Genomic DNA, 12,724 nt, shown 5'->3' with positions numbered 1-12,724 from the left:
AGGAACCAGAGGATCCTCCTGGGGGCAGCGCAGCCCTTGAGGGACAGTGAGCAGCTGCCCAGCACAGCAGGGAGGACATCTGGTCACAGTCTTGGGAGCATCTGGAGCAGAAGGTCGGGGAGACAGTTCCTTGGGGCCCCTGGCAGCTAAGCAGGGATCGTGGTAGCTGGTGGGGGGCTGTGGGAAGATACCTTCCCTGCTCTGGGTAGGAGGCTGAGACCCCGGGCCCCTGAGGGTATGGAGGCCCCCTTTTTAGTATTTTGTTCTATAAGGCAGATTGTGTGTGTGTGTGTGTGTGTGTGTGTGTGTGTGTGTGTGTGTGTGTGTCTGTGGTAAACATACCCCGTGATCCTCTAATAATAGGCTCCCCGAGAGATGCCCACCTCTAAACAGAAGCTCTGGAACCCTGAGTGCGTGTCCTTCCCTCGTCCGTCTCCGAGGCCAGTCCTCTCTGTCGTAGTTGCCTGTGGCCTGCCACCGCAGAGTATCACAACCTGGGTGGCTGAGAACGACAGACATTTGTGGTTTCACAGTCTGGAGGCAAGGAGTCCCGAAGGTGCTGGCGGGGCATGCTCCCTCTGAGCCTTCGGGAAGAATCCTTTTTCTGCCTCTTCCAGCTCCTGGCAGCTCCAGATGTACCCTGGCCTGTGGCCGCCTTACTCTCGTCTCTGCCTCCCTGTTCACATGGACTTTCTCCCTGTGTGTCTTCACATCCGCTTCCCTCTGCGTGTGTCTGTCTCTGTGTCCAAAGTTCCCCTTTTTATAAGAACACCCGTTCACTGGTGAGGGCTCACCCTAACGACTGCGTTTTTTTAACTTGATTACCTCCGTCGAGACCCTATGTCCAAAAAAGGCCATATTCTGAGATCCGGGGGGTTAGGACTTCCATGCATATTTTTAACGGGACACCACAATCCCTAACACCCTCTTCTGTGAGAATTGAATCTGGTCACGCATGTAAAGCTCTGGGCACGATGCCCGGCTGGCACTTGCTAAACACTCCTGAAATTGCTGCCGAAAGAAAAAAGCTGAGCACCTGGAAATAAGGTGCTTGGTGTACATCGTGTGCCAGGTACATTTTGGGTCCTTGACATGTATGGTCCCACTGAATCTTCACAACGACCCCTTGAGACAGGCAAGACTTCTCATTTAAATGATGAGGAAGCGGGGCGCCTGGGTGGCTCCGTTGGTTAAACGTCCGACTTCGGCTCAGGTCATGATCTTGCGGTCTGTGGGTTCGAGCCCCGCATCGGGCTCTGTGCTGCCAGCTCGGAGCCTGGAGCCTGTTTCAGATTCTGTGTCTCCCTCTCTCTCTGACCCTCCCCCGTTCATGCTCTGTCTCTCTCTGTCTCAAAAATAAATAAACGTTAAATAAATAAATGATGAGGAAGCTGTGACTCAGAGAAGTTAAGGCACTTGTCTGAAGTCAAACAGCCCAAGTGGCAGAGCTGAGGATCAACCCCAGGCCTGTGTGGCTCCACCTGTCACGCTGGGTAGGACGCCTGTGTGGAGGGGAGTGGGAGATGCTCAGAGCAGGGAGAAAAACAAGGAGGGAATTCTGAGCTCAGAGAAGTTAAGGCACTTGTCTGAAGTCAAATAGCCCAAGTGGCAGAGCTGAGGATCAACCCCAGGCCTGTGTGGCTCCACCTGTCACGCTGGGTAGGACGCCTGTGTGGAGGGGAGTGGGAGATGCTCAGAGCAGGGAGAAAAACAAGGAGGGAATTCTGAGCACAGAGCCCACAACCCTGGGAAACTTCCTGGATCTGAGGGGCATGGAACGCCTCTCAATAATAGTGAGTGGGTGGGCTGGATCACAGGCTCCCCTGGAGAGGTGCTGGCAGGTGCCAGGATCTGAGTCATTCCACTGTGGCCTAACATGCCTGCCCAGTACTCCAGGCCTGGGACCAGGCCCAACTGGGGCTGAAGACGTTGCCCGGAGTGTAGACGCATTTCACCCTATTCTGAGTACATGCGGCTCCCCGGGAAGCTGAGGGGTGATACTTCCTTTAAGAAACTTGAAAGTGCAGTTTACTCAAGATTCAGGATACTCTCTCTTCCTCTTGCATTCTTTCCAGGGGTTCCCTACACCTAAGCAAAGTGATAGCAAATTAGGTTTTCTGTTCTAAACTTCTGAACCAGAAGTTCATTTACTTAGATACTAACTTGTTTACTCATTCAAACATTTATTTATTCCTTCACTCATTTGGTTTTCCACCCATTCACCTAATGGCTCACTGGTTTATTCATGCTCTCACACATTCATATACACAGCTATCCATTCATCATCTATCCTTCCATCCATCCATCCATCCATCCTTCCATCCATCCATCATCTGTCCATCATCTATCCTTCCATCCATCCATCATCCATCCATCATCTATCCATCCATCCATCCATCCATCCATCCATCCATTCATCCATCATCCGTCCATCATCTATCCTTCCATCCATCCATCCATCCATCATCTATCCTTCCATCCATCCATCCATCTATCCTTCCATCCATCCTTCCGTCCATCCAGCCATCCATACATCTATCCATCCACCCATCCTTCCATCCACCCATGCAACACTTATTAAACACCTACTATGTTTTACATACAAAGCTCCCAAGGCTCCCAAAATACTTTTTCATCCACTTTCACTGCTACTTCACTTTCATATTGGGAAAAAGAGCCTCTGCACCAATGACACCCCCAAAATACTTGGCCTTCTGGTGGCATGGCTCCAGAGTCTCCTCCCCAAGAGGACGTTGGGAAAAATGGACCATGGGTCATCTGCACAGTCCTAGTCTCTGTGTGAGAGCCAGTGACAGCCATCTGAGACTTGAGGGTCCCCAGGGCGACACTTCCCATCTTTTGATGTGAAGGCCATATATAGTTCTGGGCACTATGGCTCCCCTAGAGTATTATTTCCAGTTATTGGGCTCCATTTCTTGCTTCCCGCAGGCCAGAGCAGGCTATGGTGACCTGTGGACTTGGGCACCATCCTTGAGTTGTTCCTTGGGGCCACTTTTCACAGCGTAAAGGCAACCATGCCCCCTGGGAGGGTCACTGACACTCAGAGACTTTGAGGAGGGCAGCACAGGAGTGCAGAGCAACCTGGGGAAAGACCATAGCATTCTGTCCCAGACAGAGAGCAAGAGGAGGCCCTCCTGGTCCATAACAGATATGGGGACACAAGCCAGGGAAACTGGCAGGAATATCCCTCCCTTGTCCTTAAGTGCCCCGCTTCCATGCCTTTGCATGTGCCGAGCTCTCGCTCCTTCACACCCCGGGCAAGATGTCAGTTCCCAGACCAGCCCTTCTGGACCCCCACTTTCTGCCACTCCCCTTTCCTGCTCCCTTATCCTCCTCTCCCTCCCAGGCCCTGCCCTTTACACACCCTCGGCACAATCCCCGCTTGCCTGCTTCCCTACTTCCTGGCAAATGTTACCACCCCCATTTCACAGAGGAGGAAATCAAGATTTAGAGCAGGCACAGAGGGAGTGGCCAGGCCTGGGTGAAGATCCCTGAGTCATGGTAGCTTTTTTCTAGCCACGTTAGCCAGGTACTTTATTAATTCAGTTTAACTTAAAATTGGATGGGTCGTGTGTGTGTGTGTGTGTGTGTGTGTGTGTGTGTGTGTGTGTCTGCCTGTGGGTGGCCCCAGCTGAGCCAGCCCCGCCCCGAGTGAGGAGGTTGGACATTTGGAGGCGTCTGGGAACTGGCTGTGTCCCAGAGCCCTGCAGCCGTCCTCCGGGTTGCATTGGTAACAGCCACTGTCACAGCGGCTGCGGCAGCCAGCCGTCGAACTGGGAGCCGTGAGAGCGCCTGCCAATGCCAGGGCCCGGTACCTCCGGCCTCACCGTGTCCCCGGATCCCGTGGGCCTGCACCGCCAGGCAGCTGGGGCGCTATGCAGAGCTGGGCTGAAGGTGCAGGCATCATGGGAGGGGAGCAGGGAGGTTTGGGCCGCTGGTGTCTCAGGGCCAGGTCCGAGGGTTAAGGAGAATGAGGCGAGGACCTGCTATGTCGTAGGGGTGTATGTCCTCTCTGTCAGTCCTCACAACACCCCCGTGAGGGAAGAATTCGCCTCTCCTACAAATGAGGAAACAGAAACTCGGAGAGGTTGGATAAATGGCCCAGATGCCAAGTGGTGGGGGTGTATTTCAAACCTCGGTCGGTGGCCTCCAAACCCAGACCCTTGTGGGACACACACTGCCCCAGACTCCTGCTGCCTGCCACCTGCAGGGGTCACTGACTTCTATATTCTAAGGGATGTGAGTGACGACCCCACCCTGCCCATAGGTGCCATTTTCCCTTCCTCTGAATATAGAGAGTATTAGGGACCCCTGCATTTATTTGGGACCTTAAGCGATGGTCTTTTTATATGGACAGTCTTGACCGGACAGTTTTGCTTTTTGGTCTATGCTACTTGTATCTTGTTTTAACTCACCTTTCTTATGTTATTAGTGCAGTTGAGCACCTTTTCACATGCTGAGTGTCCGACAGATCACGGAGGCAGGAAGACCATTTCGAGTCTAGTGCATCAGGTCCTGTTAACACAGTGCATTAAGCGACGTGCCCAGCTGCACGCAGGTAACTTGCGGAAGAAGTCATTTTTACAAAGTCTGCCGAAAAACTCACGCTCACGGGTAGCTCTGAGGTGTCGGCCGTGGGTTAACGTCACCTATCTCTCCAGATACCGTGTTTCCTTGAACCCCCAGGTGCGCACCCCTGTGTGTGAACCCACGCACCAAAGGATCACCCGCACCCAGTTTAAATGCATCCGTGCTAGAAGGTCGGCCTGACTCGCAAAGCCCAGCTTTCCCACTTACCAGCTGTGGGGCTCCAGGGAGGTGACTTAACCTCTCTGGGCCCCGGCTTCCTTCTCTGTAAGATGGATGCCGCAGCAGTTGCTGCCTTCCCTGCTATGAGGGTGCAATGAGACGGACGCACGTGAAGGGTGTAGCACAGAGCGGGGACGTGGGGAGCCCGTGGTATGTGCCAGATCATGAGTGGTCCGAAGGAACTCTCTGGGAGGGACCCAAATAGCACGGGTTTGTAGTCATGGGATAAATCAGTGCAGGTTGATAAATCACTGACTCCTTGGAGGGGGTAGAAAGATCTGCATGTGAGTCGTCAGTCCTCCACTGACCTCACCCTCCTGAACCTGTTCCTTTCTCTGCAACAGGTGCCTTTCTCATAGCTGCTGTTGCACACAGACGCGTAACCGGGGCCACCCAGTGCGGCCATCCAGGGACCAGACCACAGCCCCGGTGCTTCTTAACCACCTTAGAGCACAAGTGCTGGCAGGCAGATTCTCTCCAGGGCTCACCTGGGCTGACTCATTTACAAACCAGCAAAGCGCAGGTCGCTGCTGACAGGCTCCATGTTTCCTCTCTCGCCTCACAGTGGGGCGAAAGGAGAAGGCTGTCCTCACCCCGAGGGGTTGGGTTGGGGCCCCTCACACACAGCTTCGGGATTCCGCACAAGCCCTCCCATCACGCATTGGCAGCCCCACCCAGGCCGGCCAGCAGAGGCTCCTAGAATGTGAAGGTGTCTCTTTCTTGGCACTCGCCGGCCCTGGGTGTTCGCGAACTTTTTGGCGTTTCCCAGGCCAGGGGGTGGAAATATTGCATTGTTTTTATTTGTGTTACCCTAATCGCATCTTTTCACATGGAGCATTTACGTCTTCTCTTCAGAGGGTGTTAATTCCTCTCTGCTGTGTCCTTTTCTAACAGATGTTTTTTTGGAGGTCTTTTTTTCCTTATTGATTTCTAGGAACTCTTTATATAGACTGGAGAGGAACACTTGATCATTTGTTGCAGACATCCTGTCAGGTGGCCACTCACTTTGTTTATAGTGTCTTTGTTATACAGGAATTTTGAAGGTTGATGTAATGAAACCGCAGGTGTTTCTGGTTCACGGCTTCTGGATTTTATTTTGCTTGGGGAGATGTTCCCTACCACCTTTGATTTCTTCCCAACTGCGTTCTCATCAGACCCTAATGTAGGCTCCCATCCACCAGGGGAAGCTCCTTTGTACTTGGCACAGAATAATAACTTGCTCCCCTTCCTGTGAGCTCTGCATATCTCCTTCCCTCCCTAATGTTTACTGACCCTTTAAAACCGAGTCCCGGGGCGCCCGTGTGGCTCAGTCGGTTAAGCGTCCGACTTTGGCTCAGGTCATGATCTCACGGTTCGTGAGTTCGAGCCCCGCATCGGGCTCTGTGCTGACAGCTCGGAGTCTGGAGCCTGCTTCACATTCTGTGTCTCCTCCTCTCTCTCTGTCCCTCCCATGCTCATGCTCTGTCTCTGTCTCTCAATAATAAATAAACGTCAAAAACAAATTTTAACACTGAGTCCCAACACTGCCTCCTCCGGGAAGCCTCCTCTCCTCAGCCCCATCGCACCCTGGTTACTCTTCTGTCCCTCCGGGTGTTTTGCCCCACCTTAGCTGCTGTGTGCACTGTGTTGAACCATAGTTTTTCATGTTTGTCAGAGCACTTACTATGGGCCAATTTGTATGCATTGCTTGACTCCCTCCTCAGGACCCTGTGCATATTATTATCAGCATCATCACCCCCATTTTGCAGGGGGAGCTGGGAGACTAAGGTATTTTCCCACGGTCACACGTCAAGAGGACAGACCCAGGCCCAGACGGTCTGACTCCAGGGCCTGGGCCCTAAGCCACTGTGCTGAATGTCTCCTATTGCCGCTGTAGCCAACGGTCACAAATTAAGTGACTTAAGCAATACAGATTTATTATCTTAGAGTTCTGGAGCTCAGAGGTCCAAAGTGGGTCACCCTGGGCTAAAATCATGTATTGGCAAGTCTATGGTCCTTTCTAGAGGCTCTGGGAGAGAGCCCACTTTCCGGCTTCTAGAGGCCGCCCTGCCTTCCTCAGCTCACGGCCCCCTTTCGCCTCCAAAGTGCATGCAGTGACCCTCCAGTCGTCAAGCTCCCACGTGTCTGGTTTTCGCTCTTCTGGCTCCCTCTTCCCCGTTTAAGGACCCTCGTGATCATGCGGGGCCCGCCCAGATAATCCGGGATAGTCTCCCCATGTCAAGGCGGGCTGAGAGCTGCCTAAATTCCATCAGCAATCTTAATCCCCGCCTTACCATGGATCAGAACATATTCACTGATTCCAGGGATCAGGACCTGGGTGCCTTTTTTGTGGGGAGGGCGGTCTCCTGCATCCCACAGCCAAGCCTCCCTGCTGCTTCTCCAGACAGGAATCACCTGCCTCTACCCCACGCCCCCCCGGGGCTTCATCCCTGCCTCCCCCCTCAGACTCACCCTCGGGATTAAAACCCAGATGGCTGTGCCCACCTCAGGGCATCGAATTCAGGAGTTCTTGGGCAAGGGCTGAGAACTGGGCGAAGCGATTCACACATCCAAGTTTTCTGGTCACCGAATCAAACAACCACTTTTAAATTTAAGTTGGTTAAAATCAAATACAATTAAAAAATCAGTTCTCTGGTCACACGGACATTTCAAGTGCTCAGTAGGCACACGTGACCGACACAATATGTATCTTGTCCAGCATAAAGAATCATCTGATTAAGTGGCTCAGGCAGAGACAAGCTAGTGTCCATGCCTTTGCTTAAAGGAAGGATCCAGGCAAGCCTCAAAGCAGGGGGGTGGGGGGGAGCTTTCAGAACCTTTCTGGCAAGCTCGGCAGGGATGATCTTGAAGGGACAGCCACCACCAGCTTCTTCCAGGTGCCGGCACTTAGGGTGGGGGCCTCCGGATTATCATCTCCTGTTCGTTTTTGAGAGAGATTGTAACGGGAGGTTTTAAAATATTTTTTTTTAAGTTTTATTTATTTTTGAGAGAGTGAGCAGGGGAGGGGCACAGAGAGGGAGAGAGAATCCCAAGCAGGCTCTGTGCTGTCAGCATGCAGCCCAACGCAGGGCTTGAACTCACAAACTGTGAGATCATGACCTGAGCCGAAACCAAGAATTGAACCCTTAACCAGCTGAGTCACCCAGGCGCCCCTGTAACTAGAGGATTTATTTATTTATTTAAAAAAATTTTTTTAATGTTTATTTTTGAGAGAGAGACAAAGCGTGAGCGGGGGAGGGGCAGAGAGAGAGAGACACACACATAGAATCCGAAGCAGGCTCCAGGCTCTGAGCTGTCAGCACAGAGCCCAATGCAGGGCTCGAACTCACAGACCGCGAGATCATGACCTGAGCCGAAGTCGGACGCTTAACCGACTGAGCCGCCCAAGCACCCCCAGCAGGTCATCTATTTTTCTGGCTCTCGCCCACCTTGACCAGCTGACGGGAGCACCCACAGATGTGCTTTTCTCTGTCTCCCAGCCAAGCCTCAGCTCTCACTCAGGACGCTCAATGATATTGATTTTATTTCAAGATGTTTTTATTCTTATTATCTATAATACAAAATAGTCACGCTTGAAAATTCTGCAGCCCAGAGAGGCGCTACAGCAGAATTATTAAGTGGAAGAAGTGTGGCGAACACTGCCAGACCAGTCTAAGAATGAGTACACTGGTGGAGTGAGCCACTCTTGTCTTAAGGGGAAAGTTATCGCCTTACAGGAAGCTTAGGAGTCAATAAAGACGATACTCAAAAATGTAAACACAAGATTTGCCTTTTATAATATGTCATCCCTGCCCCACCCTATCCTCCCAGGGATTGCCTCATAGATAGCAGTATTGCTGTGTACTGATGTTCAGGTTGTGCACTGCGTAAAGATATTACATCTAAAGGGGCACCGTCCACATGGTAGTCATTTACTAAGTTATATGATGATACCTGTGTGGGCATGGGGAATCCAGACTTCCATGCGAGTTCTAAAACAGCAGAAGAGAGACTCTCTTTCATAAGCCCACGTTGTCGCACATGGCCACGTACATGTTCACAGGAAAGTATGGACCTACACGTACCCCAACGTACCTATGGGCACATGGCTATGCCCCAAGATTGCTTTTCAACCTGTGCTCTCAGAGACCTGGTTCCTCCCCTTCGCTTGACTCAGAGCCTAATGTGTCATTTCACCTGGGGGTTGGGGATAGGGTGGGACGTGGACTGTGCCCATGGCATGTGCACCTAGCATCTGGAAACGTGTAAGTGGGAGAGAGTGGGCCCACTAGTCCTCTGGCCAGGCTGTTTAGGTTGTTCAATAATACACTGTCTCTATCAGCTATGGCTGTGTAACAAATGGTTCCAAATTCAATGGCGATCATTCATTAAAGCAACACTCGTTATTCGTGCTGTGTGTCTGCTGGCTGGATGAGGGGCTGCTGATCTGGCCTAGGCTCTGCTGGGTGGCTCCATTTCGAGCTGTGGGTCTGGCTGAACTTGCCCCTCCTGCTGGTCGGGCTCTGGTCTGTGCCATATGTGTTCATTCTGGGACTCGGGCTGCAGCCATCCAGGGACAACTCCTCCCGTGGTGATGGGAGGTGCAAGAGGGCCATTGCCACCACACGGGCACATTTCATGCATTGGCTTGTCTCGTGTCTGCTAACGTTTCATTGGCCAGAGGACGTCATGTGCCCAAAGCCCAAGTCAATGGACAGGTGGGGTTGGGGATGGGGTGGGGATGAGGGCCACAAGCAGAGGGAGGGATAATGAATTGAGAATAATAATTCAATCTGTCCAATATGAACTTAAATGACATAGGGACAACACTAGTTTTGCACATTAGTACCAAAAATAACTGAGTTCCTACCAAAATCCTTCTCCGGCAGCCCAGGGATCAAACCATGGAAATGCCAAATGTCTGTGGCTTTTCCCTTCTTTACCTCTGCCTGTGCCCCTGTTGAAATCAGGAGCGGTTATGACCGGGTGTGACCAGGCACCTTTGAGCATCCAGCATTTGTCTGTCCTCATTCCACCCTGAACTAGAGACTGATGTCAGCACTTTTTCTTTTTTTTAATATTTATTTTTGAGAGAGAAAGAGAGCAGGGCTCTGAGCTGTCAGCACAAAGCCCAGTGTGGGGCTCGAACTCACGAACCGTGAGATCATGACCTGAGCCGAAGTCGGACGCCTAACCAACTGAGCCACCCAGGCGCCCCATCAGCATTTTTTCAACTGGCTCTAAAACAACCCAATTCCTAAAGCATTGGGTGGTCAGTTTGATTCCCTGAATGTTCGGAGAGGATCTACAAGGGTCGCATCACACGCCATACAGCCATTCCTCCCGCGATGGCCGTGTCTGAGGATCTACTCGTGGCCTCTGTCCCTCCTTTGTCTTCTCCCCGGCTTCTTAGCGGCCCCTGGGTTTTCCACTTGGCCAAAGGAAGTTTGGCATTTCCCTGACGGTGGGCACCTGTTGTTCCTTGGGGACCCCGTGGGGGTTTATCTCAATCCATCTTGCTATAATACATCACTATCCATCGCTAATTATGAGTCAGAAGGAATCTCCAAAAGAGAGCAGCTGGTAAGACGCAGAGCTGGCTGAGTCCAGGCTGGTGGTATTGCCTCCTCAACCACATGTGGCGTCTGGCCAGTGGGGAGAAAGAAAGAGAAGGAAAAGTCACAATTAAGAAAAAAAAAAAAAGGTACACTAACGGCTTATTGCATAGCGGTTGAGAACATGGCCTTTGAAGCCAGGTTCCTGGGGTCCAAGTCCAGGCCTGTCATTTACTGGCCAGGTAACGTTGGACAAGTTAATTTCTGTGCGCCTCTGTCTTCTCATCTGTAAAATGGGAGACTGCCAATAATAGGCATCTGTGGGGATTACATGAATTAATCCACGTAAAACGGTGGTTCTTAACGGGGGGCAATTTTGTCCCCCAGGAGGTATCTGGCAATGTCTGGAGACACAACCTGGTCACAACCGGGAGGGGTGCTTTTGGCATCTGGTGGATGGAGGGCAGGGAGGCTGCTGGCACCCCGCGATGCACCGGGCGGCCCCCGGGACACAGTTACCTGACCTGAAAGTCCAGGGCGCAGGCTGAGGACCCTAGCTGCCGCGTTAGCACATGACACGTGTCCAGTGGCTCCGGGGCCTGTGTTGGGCTTCCTTTTGTCACTGTGGCCACACAGCCTGTGCTTGTGACCAGAGCTTCTCCTTAACTTCCTGTAGCCTCTGATGTTCATAACGAGGAGAGTAGAAATAAAAATGATAATTATTGCAACGGTTCCTATTTCCTGTGCACATACGATAGGCCAGCTACTCTGCCTGGCTTCGTATTTACAGGGCTTGTGATACTCACCGTGACAGCAGCTCTGATTAGTTCCACTCCGCAGGGGAACCGAGGCTCAGGGAAGTGACCCGTCTCGGCTGGGACGCAACAGCACGGTTTGGGAAACTGAGGCCCAGAGAGAGAAAGGGACCCATCCGCGGTCACACAGAGAGTGAGTAGGGGGCAGGGACTGGAGCTGAGGACTTCCAGGACGCTGCCTCCTCCCACAGGTCACCCGGAGGGACAAGCAACTGATGTGTGAGAGGGAGGCTTTGTTTTCTGTTTCCGTGTTCATTTTATATTGTTTTTTTTTTTTAATTTTATTATTACTTTTTTAATGTAATTGATTGTCAAATTGGCTAACACACAGTGTATACAGGGTGCTCTTGGTTTGGGGGGTAGATTCCCGTGGTTCCTCGCTTACACACAACACCCAGTGCCCATCCCAACAAGTGCCTTCCTCAATGCCCATCACCCACTTTCCCCTCTCCCCCATTCCCCCACCAACCTTCAGTTTGTTCTCTGTATTTAAAGGTCTCTTATGGTTCGGCTCCCTGTCTGTTTGAAACTCTTTTTTCCCCTTCCCTTCCCCCATGGTCTTCTGTTAAGTTTCTCAAGTTCCACATATGAGTGAAGCCATAGGATGTCTGTCCTTCCCTGACTGACTTGTTTCACTCAGCATAATACCTTCCAGTTCCATCCGCGTTGCTGCAAATGGCAGGATTTCCACTGTTGTTTAACCTAGTGATGGGCGTCTTAGCATCAGCAGTCAGACAGCAGAATGAAATAAAAGGCATCAAAATTGGCAAAGAAGAAGTCAAACTTTCACTTTCCACAGACAACACGATGTTCTGCGTGGAAAACCCGAAAGACTCCACCAAAAGTCTGCTAGAACTGATACATGGATTTAGCAAAGTCGCAGGGTACAAAATCAACGTACAGAAATCGGTTGCATTTTTAGACACCAATAACGAAGCAACGGAAGAGAAATGAAGAAACCGATCCCATTCACAATTGCGCCAAGAACCATAAAATATCTAGGAATAAACCTAACTGAAAATGTGAAAGATCTATATGCTGAAAACTACAGAAAGCTTATGAAGGAAATTGAAGAAGACACAAAGAAATGGAAAAACATTCCCTGCTCATGGATTGGAATAAATATTGTTAAAATGTCAATACTACCCAAAGCAATCTACACATTCAACGCACTCCCCATCCAAATGGCACCAGCATTCTTCTCGAAGCTAGAACAAGCAATCCTTAAATTTGTATGGTAGTGGCACGAGAACAGGCACATAGACCGATGGAATAGAAGAGAGACCCCAGAATTGGACCCACAGATGTATGGCCAACTAATTTTTGACCAAGCAGGAAAGACTATCCAATGGAAAAAAGACAGTCTCTTTGGCAAATGGGAGAACTAGACACGTAGACAGAATGAAACTAGACCACTTTCTTACACCATACACAAAAATAAACGCAAGATGGATTTGTCTTTAATGTTTATGTTTTTTGAAAGAGAGAGATAAAGCATGTGTGTGGGAGGGGCAAAGAGAGAGGGAGACACAGAATCGGAAGCAG

This window comes from Panthera pardus, unplaced genomic scaffold (assembly GCF_024362965.1).
Source record: "Panthera pardus isolate Hobbes unplaced genomic scaffold, ASM2436296v1 HiC_scaffold_25, whole genome shotgun sequence".
Classification (NCBI taxonomy): domain Eukaryota; kingdom Metazoa; phylum Chordata; class Mammalia; order Carnivora; family Felidae; genus Panthera; species Panthera pardus.
The sequence above is the reverse complement of the archived record's forward strand: the minus strand, read 5'-3'. Positions refer to the sequence as shown.